The sequence below is a fragment of the Cynocephalus volans genome, chromosome 10 (genome assembly GCF_027409185.1).
Source record: "Cynocephalus volans isolate mCynVol1 chromosome 10, mCynVol1.pri, whole genome shotgun sequence".
Classification (NCBI taxonomy): domain Eukaryota; kingdom Metazoa; phylum Chordata; class Mammalia; order Dermoptera; family Cynocephalidae; genus Cynocephalus; species Cynocephalus volans.
This window is the reverse complement of record NC_084469.1, coordinates 5,227,903-5,242,828: the sequence shown is the minus strand read 5'-3', so window position 1 is coordinate 5,242,828 and position 14,926 is coordinate 5,227,903.

Genomic DNA, 14,926 nt, shown 5'->3' with positions numbered 1-14,926 from the left:
TACCCTTCCAATCCTCCTCCACCAACCCTGACCCCTTGTTTCAGAAGTCTGGAATCCCCCCAGTTTGCAGCCCCTTGCCAACTACTACTGCCCAGAAAAGTGGTGCAATGCCTGGATTTCAGGCAGGAGCTATCAAATCAGATAACCAGAGGGACGTCTGGAGGTCACCTCATTTAGTCCCCTGCCCACATCCAGGCCTGCTCATAAGAACAAGGGCAGAAAGGGTCAGTAGAAGGGTGAAGTATCCATCTCTTCCTTCAGCTAGCTTTTCTCCTTTCTCACTTCTTACATAATTTATATTGGGAAGTTCTCACTCAGTCTAACCTTCCAGATGTAATGCATAAAGAAGGCTAGTCAGAGTCTTAGAACCTATGACCCAGTCCTAGATTCTCCAGAAAATAAAACGAGATTTTTGGTTAAGTCCCTTCACCTCTCTGGACCTCTAATTCTTCATCTTTAAAATGGGATCGAGGGCCAGCCCATGGCTCCCTTGGGAGAGTGTGGTGCTGATAACATCAAGGCCACGGGTTCAGATCCCTATATAGGGATGGCCGGTTGGCTCACTTGGGAGAGCGTGGTGCTGACAACACCAAGTCAAGGGTTAAGATCCCCTCACCGGTTATCTTTATTTTTTTTTTAAAAAGGGATCGATAATGGTAATAATGTTGATAATACCTATCTCACAGGGCTGTGGGAAAAATAATAACACAACCCAGGAAAGAAGCGTCCAACCCAAGGCCTGGAGCAAGGCAGGTGCTGCAGGAATATTTTGTAACAGCCCCTCAGCCCTCCAGCCAAAGCCCCTTTATCCTGTTTAACACAGGGCTCTGCTCACCTCAGCCAGTATGGTCTGCCTTGCGCGCTAGACTGTGAACTCCTCTTGGCAGGATCTCGTTCATTTTTTAATCGCCGCCCATTCCCCTCCCGTGTCTAGCCCGTGCTTGGGCGTGAACACTCAATATACATTTGCTAAACGAGTGAGGGTGTGAGTCGGACCCCCAAATTCCGAGAGTCAATGAGCTCGACTCCCACCACCAACCGTTCTAGGCGCGACCCTTTCCCCCAGGGTCCTGGAGGCGACTGCAGCAGCAGGGAAAGGAGGCGCTGCAGCTTTAAGATTTCTCTCGGGCGTCGCGGTTGCCATGGCGCGCGCCGTTGCCAGGGGCCTACGCAGAGCTGCGTCCGGCTTTCGCGCGCCGGCTCCGGGTTTCCGCCGCTGCAGCCGTCGGGCCGCGCCGGTCTCTGCTCCTCCGAACAGTCTGGCGGACTTGGCACCGGCCCCCGCTCCTCAGTGTCCCCGCAGTGCGTGGCAGGCTGCGGCTTCATTATCCTGATTGATTCCTCCTGCTCCCCGACACCGTGGAGGCCGCCGGCCAAGGAAGGGGGGCGGAGGCAGCATCTGCAGGCCCCTTACCGGCCCTCGCCGCTAGCCGTTCCTCAGGCGGCCGGCCGGGGCTGGAAGGGAGGGCTAGCCCACCCTCTGTCCTGGTGGTGATCGGGGAGAACCCCAGGGAGAAGCGGAGCAGTGTCCAACTCAGTACTCTCGTCTAAGGTGCCTGCCCTGGGCCACGAACGCCGGTCTCAGCGTCCATTCTCAGCAAAGGTTTTGTGCTTTCTCCAGGAGGGTATGGAGGGGTTGGGGTGGGGAAGGAGCACAGTGATGGATCGAGAACTTTGGGAGAAGAGCAAGCCCTGGCAAAATAGGAAAGATGAAATCTCTGAGGAGCATTGGTCACATGGGCCAAGGCCTTGTGACACGTGTCTTATCACATGCCTCCCTGGGCACCTTAATTGCAGTTTTCAGGGAAGGCAGGCACAGGGTCTGCCCAAACAACACAAGACACCCCACATGGATTTGAGCTCGAAAGAAGGCCAAAGACCTCTATGAGGACCTGTCCTCAGAATCTAGCAGATGGTGCCCTCCCCGATCCCCACCACTGAAACCAAGTGCTGAGACCTTAGTGGAAAGAGCATCTGCAGGCCAGGCCTGAGACTGGAGCATCTTCTTAGATCTGCCACTTGGTTTGTGGCCTGAGCAAGTCACTTTACCTTTCTTAGCCTTGGTTTATTCATGTGTATAATGGGGTTAAGACCTCCCAGTTGTCAATGGCCAAATGGGATAAAATATAATGTGTTGATGGCCAGACCCTACCTAAGTTGTCTGGCAGGAAGAAGAAAGAGAGATGAGGGGCTGGCCTCCATCTCTGCTGCTGTTTTGGGTGGATTCATCAAGGGAGGTGAGTCTCCTCAATATGCTTAAATTCCTTCTTAACTGGAAGATAACCTCAGGCCTTCTAGCAAAAGCTACCCCCTTGTCAGGTAGAGGGGTACAACTGTTCTCCATCTTACTGGCATGGCATGGATTTAATATCTAAATTCATATCAGGCTCTCCACCACTCCTATCACTCTCTGCATGGGGTCTTTCTTCCTACAAGCCCTGACAGTTTCCCTCTAGTGCCTCAGACCTGTCCCATCCAATGGCCAGACCTGGGAAATTTCTTATATGGGTTTGGTCCTTTGGGGTAGCTCCAACCTGTAGTTCCCCTCAGTCCTGAGAAAGAGACAGCTGGTGGAGAATTTGAGTCCATTTTTTCCAGACCTGTGGCAGTCGTGTTTGTGAACATGATCTGGGCCACTCTAGCGACTCAGTGTCTGTCTCTGGGTCTGTTTCCTCTTCTGTGAGTTCATTAATTTATTCTTCCAACCCATGTTTACTGAATGACCACACTGGGGCAGCATGGTGCACCCAACAGGTAAGAGTGTGGGGATGAACACAGACAGGGTGGGAAGCCCACCACTCTGAAACTGCTCATCTTCTGGGGAGCAACAGAGAGACACACACAGCAGCTGCTCCAATACAAGGGTGTTTGCTGCAGGGGGACTGCCAAGACTCTAGAACATTCCACAGTGTCATGATGCTTCCCCTCTCCTTCCTGAATACAGCAGACTTTTGCCAAAGACTCTTCAGCCAGAGGTTACTTTCCTATAAGAAAACACAGATCCTAAAATTTGATACTGGGGCTTTTGTTCATTCCCTTTTGTTGGAATTACTTTTGGGGCAGCGGGGAGTGGGGACTGGGTGGTATGGGAATCCAAACCTGTGACTTTCGTGTTACAAGGCTGCCCTCTAACCAACTGAGCCGACTGAAAATTACACATTTTTACAACAATCACGCATTACTTTTATATTCAAGGGGAAAACACAATAAAAACATTTTCAGTTTGGGATAAAAGATAGCAGGGAGCATTTTTTTCCTCTGGTAACCAGAATCAGGTCAGCACGTGTATCTGTGTCTGCCAAGCTGCCTAAGATCTTTGGTCGATGTGGCCTTGTGTTCGGCTGCCTCATTCTACCTATAGGCCTGGTTGCTAACCCACCCTCCCCTGGCCTGCCCCATCCTCAGTGCCTGCAGCTCTCAGCTCCACTTCCTATTAATAAAAACCACGTGGGACCCTCACTGTGGCGTCTCCAAGCAGAAGAGGAAGCCACGGCCACCTAGTGGCTGCCAGTGAAGCTGGCAGGAAGGGGCATCTCCACCAGGCGTCTCCTGGGAAACGGCAAGCTCCCTAGAGAAGGGACATTTGGAAATAACATTCATGCTGTTGTGTGTTTGTATGTGTGTTGGGGCGGGAGAGGGAGTTAAGAAACCTTCCGAGCTACCTCCGCTCTTCTCTCTCCTCAGGGAAAGCCTCTCCTAGCAGCTCTCCTCACTGCCTCCCCAAACTCCAGCCCCTTGTAGTCTCAGCTGGGACTGAACAAGTAGCCTAGAAAATGTCCCTTCAGATTCATGGTGCAGGTGGAGAAGAGCACTGGACTGAGAGACAGAAGCCCACGTACTTGGCTTTCCTGCCTCACCCTGTGGCCCTGGCTTATTTTACCTCCCTTTTTGAGTCCCAGGTTCCTCCTCTGCAAAGTAAGGGTACAGGATGAGATTTTCCCATCATTCTTAGTCCCTACACTGGGGCTCCTCCACAAGGCCCAAGAATACAGTCAGGGAATTCTAGTCCACTCTTTCCTGCACTTGAGACAGAGACCTAATAGCTCATGATTCCTTGTATGACTTTAACTGGTGGCTTAAATCAACCTGGGCCCTTCATCTGCGCATTCATTCATTTGGGTATTTGTGGGTGCTTTGTAAGAGTGAAGTCTTCACTGAGAATGTCCAGAGGCTGCCCACATTTCCATGAAAGAGATACCTCAGCTCCCCCTTGCTGTTCTGCACCAGAAGACAGCTGCATGGCCTCTTCCGTGATGACCCCCTTTATGAGGAGCTGGAGGGCCCTGGAACCTTCTCTTCCCACAGTGTCCAAGTCAACCTGAGGAAGAGACCACGGTGCCGCCTGGGAAATAGGGTAGGGGTGATGTCTCTCCCCTCTTTCACCCCACCTGTTTCCCTTTGCTCTTCCTTGCTCTTGAGGGACAAAGCCCCACTCCCAGCCCAATTCGCCCCTCTTTGCTAAAATTATGGGATGCCCAAACTGGGGACAGGAGCCCTTGGGAATCCACAGGCTGAGGTCAAAGGTGCCCAAGTAAAAGTAAATGGCTCTCTTTCAGCTGGAGTGCCCCCTCATGGTCTCACCTCCTAGAGCTCTCCTTCCTCAAGAAACCACATCTTCCAGTCAGGGCAAGGGTTGCTGAGAGAGTTCTCCATGCAAGAGACAACCCCCACAACTTTTGGAAGAGACAGAGGAGCTCCAGAAAAGAAAAGGGCCAGAGATCCTGCAGAGACCTAGGGGCCCAAGCCTCCTTCTGTTGTCCTTTTAGGATGAAACACTGGCTGGCCTTAATGGCCTGGCCTGATCTTGTGGCTTCTCGGCCCTTAACCTGCTCTAAGGGAGGGACCAAGGAATTGGAGATGGGATAGAAAATGGGGGGTGAGGGGGAATGGGGAAGCAGCAGAAACAAGGAGTGGATATTTGGATTCTAACTTGTCACCTTTATTGGGCACCCGCTGTGTGCCAGGCAATAGGCTGTGTCCCAGTTTTGCCTGAATTATGTCATCCAGTCCTCACCCCAGTCATGGTGTTATTATTCTACTCTTACAGAGAAGGAAACTGAGACTCAGAGTCGTTATATAACTTGCCCAAGGTCACACAGCTTGTCAGGACTGAAGCCAGGATCCCAGCCCAGGTTGTCAGCCTCCAGTGGGTTCTCCCTGCTGCCAGAAAGTCATCCTCCTAGAAAAGCAGGTCTGGGTTTGGGGTTTTCAGTCAGAGCTCATCAGGATCCCCAGAGGCAAATCTATTGTCATCTGCCCTCCTCCTCCTCACCCATCTGCCAGGCAAGTCGCAGGTGAGCTCCCTGCCACGGCCCCTGCCCCAGCTCCAGGTGCCAGCTCAGCTTTGCCTGGCTTCTCGCTTCTCCCTGGTGCCCCCAAGGTGGCTCTGAGGTCACCCCACACCCCAATGCCTCCCATTCTGCGTTTCCACATTTCAGAATGCATGAGAAAAGCGGACAAGAGGAGGTCACTTGAAGGTTGGAAGTGGGGGCTCTTGTGGGCAAAGGATTGGGGGACCTGGTTACTTCCCTTGACTCGAATGGGCCCTTTCCCCAATTCCTTCCCCCTCACCCCCAGAGATAGCCAGAGCTTTGCTTAGTTAATGAAATACAAAAGAAGGAATCAGGGGTGGGGGTGGCTTCAGAGCCCTGGAAAGCGAGGGAGAGAGAAAAAGTTGGGTCTCTTCCAAAGAGTTAATGTTCCACAGTATGATCGATTAGGTGTCAGATGTAATTTCAAACCAATACAAGATGAATGGCATAATTTTCCCTCTCTCATTTTAGACAGAATTAAGAATCCATTAGCTAACACAAATTTTTGGCAAGTTTAATAGGAGCTCAAATCTATGTTCGGAGGAAACGCTCCCCAAAGCCTGTTTCAGGCTTTTACTTCTCAGGCGCCCTGCCTCCAATGTCCTCTTACCAATCCTCTGTTGTCTGTCCCTCCACATGCAGCCCCCACACCCTTCCCCTGGTCCCCTTATGTGCCCCTCCTCACCTAGCCCAAGATTAACTGGCCTGACCCCTCTCACAAAGGCCAGGCCTGCCCACCATTGTCTTCCAGTGGCAATGGGTGGGAGGAAGGGGGGATGGAGGAGCTGGCAATGGGCCCAGGAAAGAGGGGAGGCTGCTCAATTGGCCCCAGGCTCCAGACAAGCCCTAGGGAGAGGGGTGAATTGGGGCATTGGGCCATTTGAATCTCAGCTACTCCTCAGTTTCACCCCAGAAAAATCGGTGTTTTTATCCTTGACAAAGTATTTCCCAGCTCATAAGCGGGACACAAATCCCATTCTTGATATCTCTTACATTTACATATATTAATACACATAGCAAACCTGAGAGGTGGGAAGAACAACTATCATCCCATCTTATACATGAGGAAACTGAGGCTCAGAGGAGTTGATTGGAGTCAGCAGGGCCCAAGGGTAGACCTTGGCTCTACTACTTGTTCACATACTAGGGCCCTAAGGCACTTACCTCTGGGCCTCAATTTCCTCACCTGTAAAATGGGAAGAACATTAGTACCCAGCTTACAGGATTATCCTAAGGGACAAATGAGATGGTACGTATCAGGGGCTCAGCACAGAGCCTGGCACATTAGGAAGCTCTTGATAAAGGCGAGTTTTCATGACTGTCCATCCAGGCAGAAGTGCCAAGTGTCCACACTGTGCCACCTTGTGCAAGGGGTTAAGACCTGGAGCTGAATCAGCTTCAGCCCTGGCTCTCCAAGCTCACAGCCTGGTGAGGGAGACAGACATATAGACCGAGTCCTGCTCTGGAAGGCAAAAGAGGCTGGAATAATAATTATGGTGGCTTACCTTTACCAGGTGTTTAGTCCATGGCAAAAGTGGGAGCAAAGTCTTTACACATAGTAACCTATTTACTCCTCATAACAACCTTATCAGATAGATACTATTATCATCACTCCCATTTTCCAGATCAGGAAACTGAGGCCCAGAGGGGTGAAGTAATTTGCCTGAGGTCACCCAGCTAGAAAGAGTGTCAGAACTGAGATTTCAATTCAGGCAGCTTGGTTCTAAGACCTGTGGTTCTTAACCCAATGGATGGTGGAGCATGAGGATAGGACTGACCCTGCTCGGGGGTCTAGGAAGGCTTCACAAAGGACAGAAGGCTTGAATTAGGTCTTAATTGATGAGTAGGAGTTTGCTGGGTGGGCAAGGAGAGAAAGAGCATTCTAGGCAGCAAGAACAGCATATCTCAAGAACAGCATGTATAAGGCACCAAAAGAAGTTTCAGCCTGGGGGATGGTCAGTAATGCACTGTGCTGACCAAAACGTGGGGTGGGGTTCGTACAGAGGATAGAGGGAAATGAGGTCAGCTAATCAAGTCAGGTGCTTCGTTCTGACAATCCTGCTTTTAAAGTTGGAAAGTCCTTCCTATTGTCTAACTCCTGCAGACAGCTTTGCATGCCATGCTCAGGAGCTATAACTTTATCATGTTGTCATAATAATAGGTATGTATAACTAAAAAAAAAAAAGGTATACTAGCATCTCCCATGTACCAAGTCCTTTATATTGATTGCCTTGTTTCTTCATTACAGTAACCACATGAAACAGATAGTTATCCCATTTTTCAGATGAATAAACTGAGTTTCATAGATGTTAAGTAACTTGGCCCAAGAGACACAGCTAGAAAGTGACGGAGATAAGCTTCAAACCCAGGTCTGACCCCAGAGCCAGAACTAACTCTCTCTCTCTCTCTCTCTCTCTCTCTCTCTCTCTCCCCCTCCCTCCCTCTCTCCCTCCCTCCCCCCTCTCTTCCTCCCCCTTTCCCCCTCCCCCCTCTTCCTTGGCGGCTGGCCAGTAAAGGGATTATGAACTCTTATTAATCATTATGCTTGCTGTGTTGTGGTAAGCAATGGGGAAGTTTGGAGGAATTTTTGGCAGTGGATTGAGTTATAGAAAAAGGATTCTTTCAGAGTGTAGAGGGTGGACTGGAGCAGGGTGAGACTGGGGCAGGGAAGCCAGTAGGAAAACCATTGCTTTGGTCCAGATGAAAGTTCCAGATGGAGAATAACGGAGGGAAAGGCCTTCCATTATCCATGGGGATGAAAGAGAGAGCCTCTTGGAATCTAAGTACTAATAATCGTAATAATACTGTTAGTGCCTATGCTGTGTCAAGAACTTTCTACAAGCCATCTCCAACTTGCACAGTGCTGTGGGGCAGGTATCGTTGGCCCCATTTAACTGATGAGAAACCTGAGGCTCAGAGAGGTTGACCAACTTCTCTGGACCACATGGCTGTGATAGGGCAGAGCCAGGACTGGCCTGAAGCGCCAATTTTCCCTTCCTTCTCGCTTCCAGAAGGCGGTTGAGCCATACATCAGAGGTCAGCTCTTCCCTCTTGACCTGGAATACATATGGAGCGGGCCCTCTGTTTTGGCCACAGCAAGCAGCCTTGAGCTGAGGGAGGTGGGAAAAGGGATGAGGGGGAGTGGAGAAGAGAAATCAAAGAGGGATGAGGTCCAGTGCTCTGTGGACGTGTTGCTGACCATTCAGGAATATGTGCAGGAATGTGTACAGGAAGATGAGTGCATTTAATTCTCTTAGCCCTTAAGGGGAGAAGACACTTCATCCCTTTATGTTGTTTCTTAACTTTTGGGAAGTCCTTCCCACTGTCTAACTCCCATCCCCCCTAACAGAGTCACAAACAACCCCAGTTGTCCAGCTTCAAGGACGAGCTCCTGCTTATGCTCCCTACCTTGAGGATATACTTCTTCATCCTTTCTTGTGGGGCGGGAAGTAAGAAGATGGGGTGGTGGGATTCCATCTATTTATCTCTACATTAAAGCATACCCAGAGGTGAGATGGGGGTGGCTAGGTTCCCAGAGTATCTCATCTGAAATGAGGAAATGAGCAGGCCCCCTGTCCTAGCCCATCCTCAGCAGACACAGAAAGGAATAACAGTGTTTGAGGGAGAAGGCAGAGGTAGAAGGGAGGAAGAGATTCCATGATGGGGCTACAGCTGGCAAAACAGACCCAGGCCTCCTGCCTTGAAGGATTCTGAGTTTTAGTGAAAGTTAGTGAAATTCCTCAACATCTTATTAGAGATGGAAGGAGCAGGGAACTACTGGGTCAGCCCAGGATCACCCTAAGGGAGAAAACTTGGGGAGGGAGCTGGGAGAATGAGTAAGAGAAAGTGGCTTTGAGGGAAAGAACTTGGGCTTTGGAAGCAAAGGGACTCAAGTTAAAATCTGAGCCCTCCTGCTGCAAAAGCGGAAGGATCTGGGGCAGGTTTGTTCACTTATTCAACATATTTTCATTGATATCCTACTATGTACCAGGCATTGTTTGAGGCACTGGAATATTTCAGACAAAGAGCCTTGCTGTCAGGGAACTTTATTCTAGCTGAGGAGATAGACATAATACATCAGTAAGTTATATTTATGTTGGAAAGTAATAAGTGCTATGGGGGGAAAGATCATGGAAAGGTGATCTAGGTTGGGGGAGGGCGAGATGATCACGTTAGGCCTCGTTTAGAAGGGTGGCGTTTGAGCTAAGACCTGCTGGAGGTGAAGAAGTTGGCAGTGGGGATATAAAGGAGCAGCCAGTGCACAGGCTGTGAAGCAGGCCCATGCCTGAAGTGTCCGAGGGGGCAGTGGATGGCATGGAGGGATCAGGAGAGCAGTGGCAGGTGAGGCCTGAGTGGGAACGCAGGGAGGCGCAGACTGTACAGGGCCCTGTAAGCCTTTGTACAGACTTGATTTTCTCTGTGAGTAAACTGGGGAGCCTGGCCAAATTTCAAGTGGAGGGAAAACAATATCAGCCACATTTGCAAAGGATCACAGTAGCTCCTATAGGGAAAATAGACTGGGCTGAGGGAAAGAGGGTAGTGGAGTGGCAAGGGAGGAATTTTCTCATCTGTCAAATGTGGATAAAGGGCCGGCCCGTGGCTCACTCGGGAGAGTGCGGTGCTGATAACACCAAGGCCGTGGGTTCGGATCCTATATAGGGATGGCCGGTTGGCTCACTTGGGAGAGCGTGGTGCTGACAACACCAAGGCAAGGGTTGAGATCCCCTTACTGGTCATCTTTAAAAAAAAAAAAAAAAAAAAAAAGACAAATGTGGATAAAAATGTGTAGGATTCAAAGTGGTGCTTTATGCAAAGAATACAAAGGAGGTATTCAGTAAAGGATTTGTGGTATATCCCCGGTCTTTAGCAGATGAGGTTCAATGAAGACTTGTTGGATAAAAAGAACACATAAATGTTTTTCTATGCCCTCCTCACCTATATAACATCTACCCCAAGCCCTGAAACAGCTTCTCAGAAGGTTCTAAAAACCAACAAACCTGGATTCTCATCTTAATTAGTCACTCTTTCTCATCTGTAAAATGGAGATAATAATACCTGCTCCCTAGGATAATTGTACAGATTAAATAAAATAACATGTCTAAAGTTGTGTTGCCCAATTGGAAACCACTAGCCACATGTGGCTATTTAGAATTAAATTCATTAAAACTAAATAAAATTTAAAATTAATTTCCTCAGTCCCATTAGCCACACATTTCAAATGTCTAATAACCTCATATTGGCTAATAGCTGCCATGTTGGACAGAACAAAAATAGAATATTTCCATCATTGCAGGAAGTCCTATCAGACAGTGCTGGTCTAAAGCATTCAATACAGGGCCTGGCCCAAGTCAGCGTGTGTATTAGTCTGTTTTTGTTGCTTATAAAAAATACATGAAACTGGGTAATTTATAAGAAAATGAAATTTACAGTTTCTGAGACTGGGAAGTCCAAAGTCCATCTGGTGGTGGTGACAGTGACCTAGTGGTCTCACTTTGCAAGATGGTGGAAGCAGAGAGAACAGAGAAAGCAAGGCAGACTCTCCTCTTCTTTTAAAGTTGTCAGAACCATGCCTCTGACCACCATTTTTAATCCATTCACTGCAGCACGGTCCTACAATCCAATCACCTCTTCAAGGCTTCACCTTTCAATTACCATAATAGGATTTCCCACCCTCTTACCAGTCACAGTGGGGGCCAAGTTTCTAATACATAATACTTGGGGGACACAATTCAAGCTTCATGGAATTGGGGAGACATAATTCAATCCACTACAGCATGCATAGTAAGTAAACACTGTCATTCTTAGAGGGTTCAAGGGTGATATTGATTATCCTCTCAAAAACCTGCCAAAGTCCACCCATTTGATGTTCACCAGGGTTGAGTCTGAAAACTTAGAGTGTGGAAGAGCCAGGGCTGGCCAGTGGAAAAGGAGAGAAGGAGGATGGACAAATCTACAGGTTAGGGAGTGAAAAGTACTGCCCAGGGGGTGGGGGTAGGTGGGACATGTGTTTGGGGCAAGAAAGAAAACAGAGAAGACCAAGAGGAAAAAGAGGGAGAAGAGAGAGAGAAAACCAAGCACCCAAGAGCTGGATCCCAGGATGGGTCTGCATTGCCTGCCCCAAGAGAGTGGGTGCCACTTTTGAGATCCTTGATCCCCATTTCTTTACTGTTGAGTCCATTCGTTCATTTATTCATACAACATTTATTTCCTGGGCACCTAATATGTACTTGGTCCTGTCCTAGGTGCTGGGAGTTCTACTAAAAACAACGCCCCCTCCCCCAAGCAGGGAGCTTGTGCATCAGTTGGGGTGGGAGGAGGATACGCAATGAACACAATAAATGTGTAAAATACATAGTGTGTTAGATGGTATAGTACTAAAGAGGGCTGAAAAAGCAAGGAAGAAGGAGATGGAAAGGAAGTACAGGTTTGGATAGGATAACCACGAAAAGCCTCTTAGAGAAGGTGATATTTTAGTACATACCAGAAAGAGGTCAGATATCTGGTGGAAGAGCTTTCCTAACAGAAAGAACAGCCAGTGCAAGGACCTGAGGCAATAGCTTTCCCAGAGTGTTTGGGGGAAGGAGTGAGCAAGGGAAAGGCTGGAGGAGATGAGCCAGAGAAGAATCCCAGCATAAAATTGTCTAGGGCTTTTCAGGTTTTTACTCTGAATGAAAAGGTGTACCACCCGAGGGCTGTGAGTTCTGAGCAGAGGAGTGATATCACCTGACTTAGTATTTAAAAATCACTCTGGTTCCCTAGGGCTAGGGGGTTTAGGGGGGAGATGAGTATGGGTTTGGGAGAGGGTAATGAATGTGTTCAAAATTGATTGTGGTGATGGTCAGACAATTCTATGAATATACTAGAAACCATTGAATTGTACACTTTAAATGAGTGACTTATATCTCAATAAAGCTGTTATATGTATATTTTAAATCACTCTGGCTGCTGCACCAAAAGTAGATTGTAGAGGACCAAGGGCAGAAGCTGTGTTCATCCAGGAGAGAGGGAATGGTGACTTGGACTAGGATGGTAGCAATGTAGCGGTGAGAAGTGCTCAGATTCTGGACTTATTTTGAAAGCAGAGTGCATAGGTTTACTGATAATCCATGTGGGGTGTAAAGAGCATTGTAAAAGGGACCATCAAGGGCAGCGTTGGAGCTTCCCACAGAACTTAGGTTCTAAGGGTTGGCCCATGGCTCACTTGGGAGAGTGGTGTTGGTAACACCAAGGTCATGGGTTCGGATCCCTATATAGGGGTGACTGATTAGGAGAGCGTGGTGCTGACAACACCAAGTCAAGGGTTAAGATCCCCTCACCGGTCATCTTTTAAAAAAAAATAAGAAGAACTTAGGTTCTAAGACCCTGGCCTTTTCTTTCTTTCTTTTTCCCTCCCTTGCTCCTTCCCTCCTTCCTTTTGCTGGCGGGTATGGGGATCTGAACATTTGACCTTCATGTTATCAGATCCACACTCTCCCAAGTGAGCTAACCAGCCAGCCCCAACCCTGGCCCTTTCATTTGAATTCTAACCCTACAATATTGCAGAACCTCTCTGAACATCAGTTTCCTCCACCTGTACTCAGGCAGCAGCAAAGATGAATGGGGACAAACCTGCCCATGAGGTACTAGAGGAGAATCTTCTCCTTCCCTTTCCCCTTCCTTTCTGCCCTTCCAACTAGGACTGCTCTGAGCCAGGGGCTCAGGAGAGGAGCAGCAGGAGGAGGGATGTCACAAAACTTAAATCCCAGAGGGAGTGTAGGGTGGGGGCCTGGGCATTGCCCCCAGCTGTCTGATTCCTGCAGTGGGGAGTGAGGAGGGGACACTGCCTGTCCCCCTTGAGCCTCGGCCAATGGGCAGCCTGGCTTCTGTGCCTCCACCTGCTCTGGGGACAGAAGGACTGGTGCCTACACATTAGGGGTTGGCAGAGGATTATCTCGGAGCCAGTTCTCTTAAACCAGTGGGAGGAAACTTTTAATTACCACCTTAGAGCGGATGCTAGGTTAATGTGATGATTCAGAAGGTGTATTTTTCAATTGCATTTAACAAAAAGATTTATAGTCAAGTAAATTATAATTAGGAGGCTGCCACAGACAGACCTCTGGAGAGGAAGAGAGAGAGGTGAGACTGACCCCTAATGAGGCAGGTTGGAGCCCAGGCTACAAGACCTATTCACCCTTCCTAATCCCTCTTCAAAGATGACAAAGTATTAATCAACTCTGCCATTCAACACATTTATAGGTACCTCCTCCGTGTTGAGCCCAGAGTGTGCAATAGAAACAGAACTAATGCTATGATTCCTGATCTTGGAGAGCTTACAGAGCAGGAGTGTAGGGAGACCAAAAAAAAAAAAAAAAAAAAAAAAAAAAAAATCAACAGTTAAACAAATGCTACAAAGGAAATAACATGATGCTAAACTTGAGAATAACTAGTGGACCCACTTTGGCTGAAGGGAGGGGTATCGAACTGAGACTTGAAGGGTGAAAATGAGTCAGCCAAGCAAAGAGTGGGAGGGAGATGAGGGGATTAGTTGGCCTGAGAAAGCAGCTCAGGCCCTAGGGTGGGAAGGTGCTCTTAGTGTTTGCAGAATGGAAAGAAAATGACACTGGGAAGGGAGGCAGGGACATCACCACAGTCAGTTGTGAATATTTTCATCACCCCAAAAAGAAACCCTTACCCATTTGCAGTCACTCCCCATTTCCCTCCAAGCCCCCAAGTCCTAGACAACCAGAGTGATTTTATTCTATATGCTAAGGAAGCCGTCAGAGAGTTTTAAGCCAGGGAGTGAGCTGGCCCAGCTTATATTTTTATGTTTGTTTGTGGCAGCTTTCCGGTCTGGTGGTTTGAGCCCATGACCTTGGTGTTATAAGGCTGCACTCTAACCACCGACTGAGCTAACTGGCTAGCACATAGCTTATATTTTTAAAATATTACCCTAGCTGCTGTGGGAGAATGGGTCAGAAGGGGCTACAGTGGGAGATCCACTAGACTAGAGACCCAAGGGACAGGTGATGTGACCTGGCTTAGGGAATAAGCATTAAGGAAGGAGCCTGGATTTGGGTTATATTTTGAAGCAAGAATCAATGATTCTTGGTGAGAGTGAGGGACAAGGAGAACTCAAGGACAACTCTCAGGTTTCTGGCTTTAGCAACTAATTGGGTGCTGCCATTTATTGAAATAGGGAAGCCAAGAGAAGGAACAGGTGGAATGGAGACATCTTGAGGCTTCTCAGACCCTGAGAGATGGAGGTCTGGATGCCCCACCCTAAGGGCCACCTACTCTGTTGATTCCCAGCTTGTCCTTCAGCTTTTTTGCATGTCTAACTTCCATTCCTGCTGCTGCACATGGGAGTGCATGGCTCAGGTTTGGAGGGAGAGTTCTGTCATTCTCAGCTCCCTTTAACCGCCTAAGCTCCTGAAATTCTACCACTAAATTCATACTATGGGTTGAGTACCCACTATGGGTCAGACAATTTGCTGGAAGCTTTGGCTACATTATTTCATTCAATCCTGCCAACCGCTCTTTCCAGAGTATTAATAATACAACAACAACAACAAAAATAAAAACAATAATAATAGTGACCACTTAATGACAACTCACTTGAGCTAAAACATTTACAT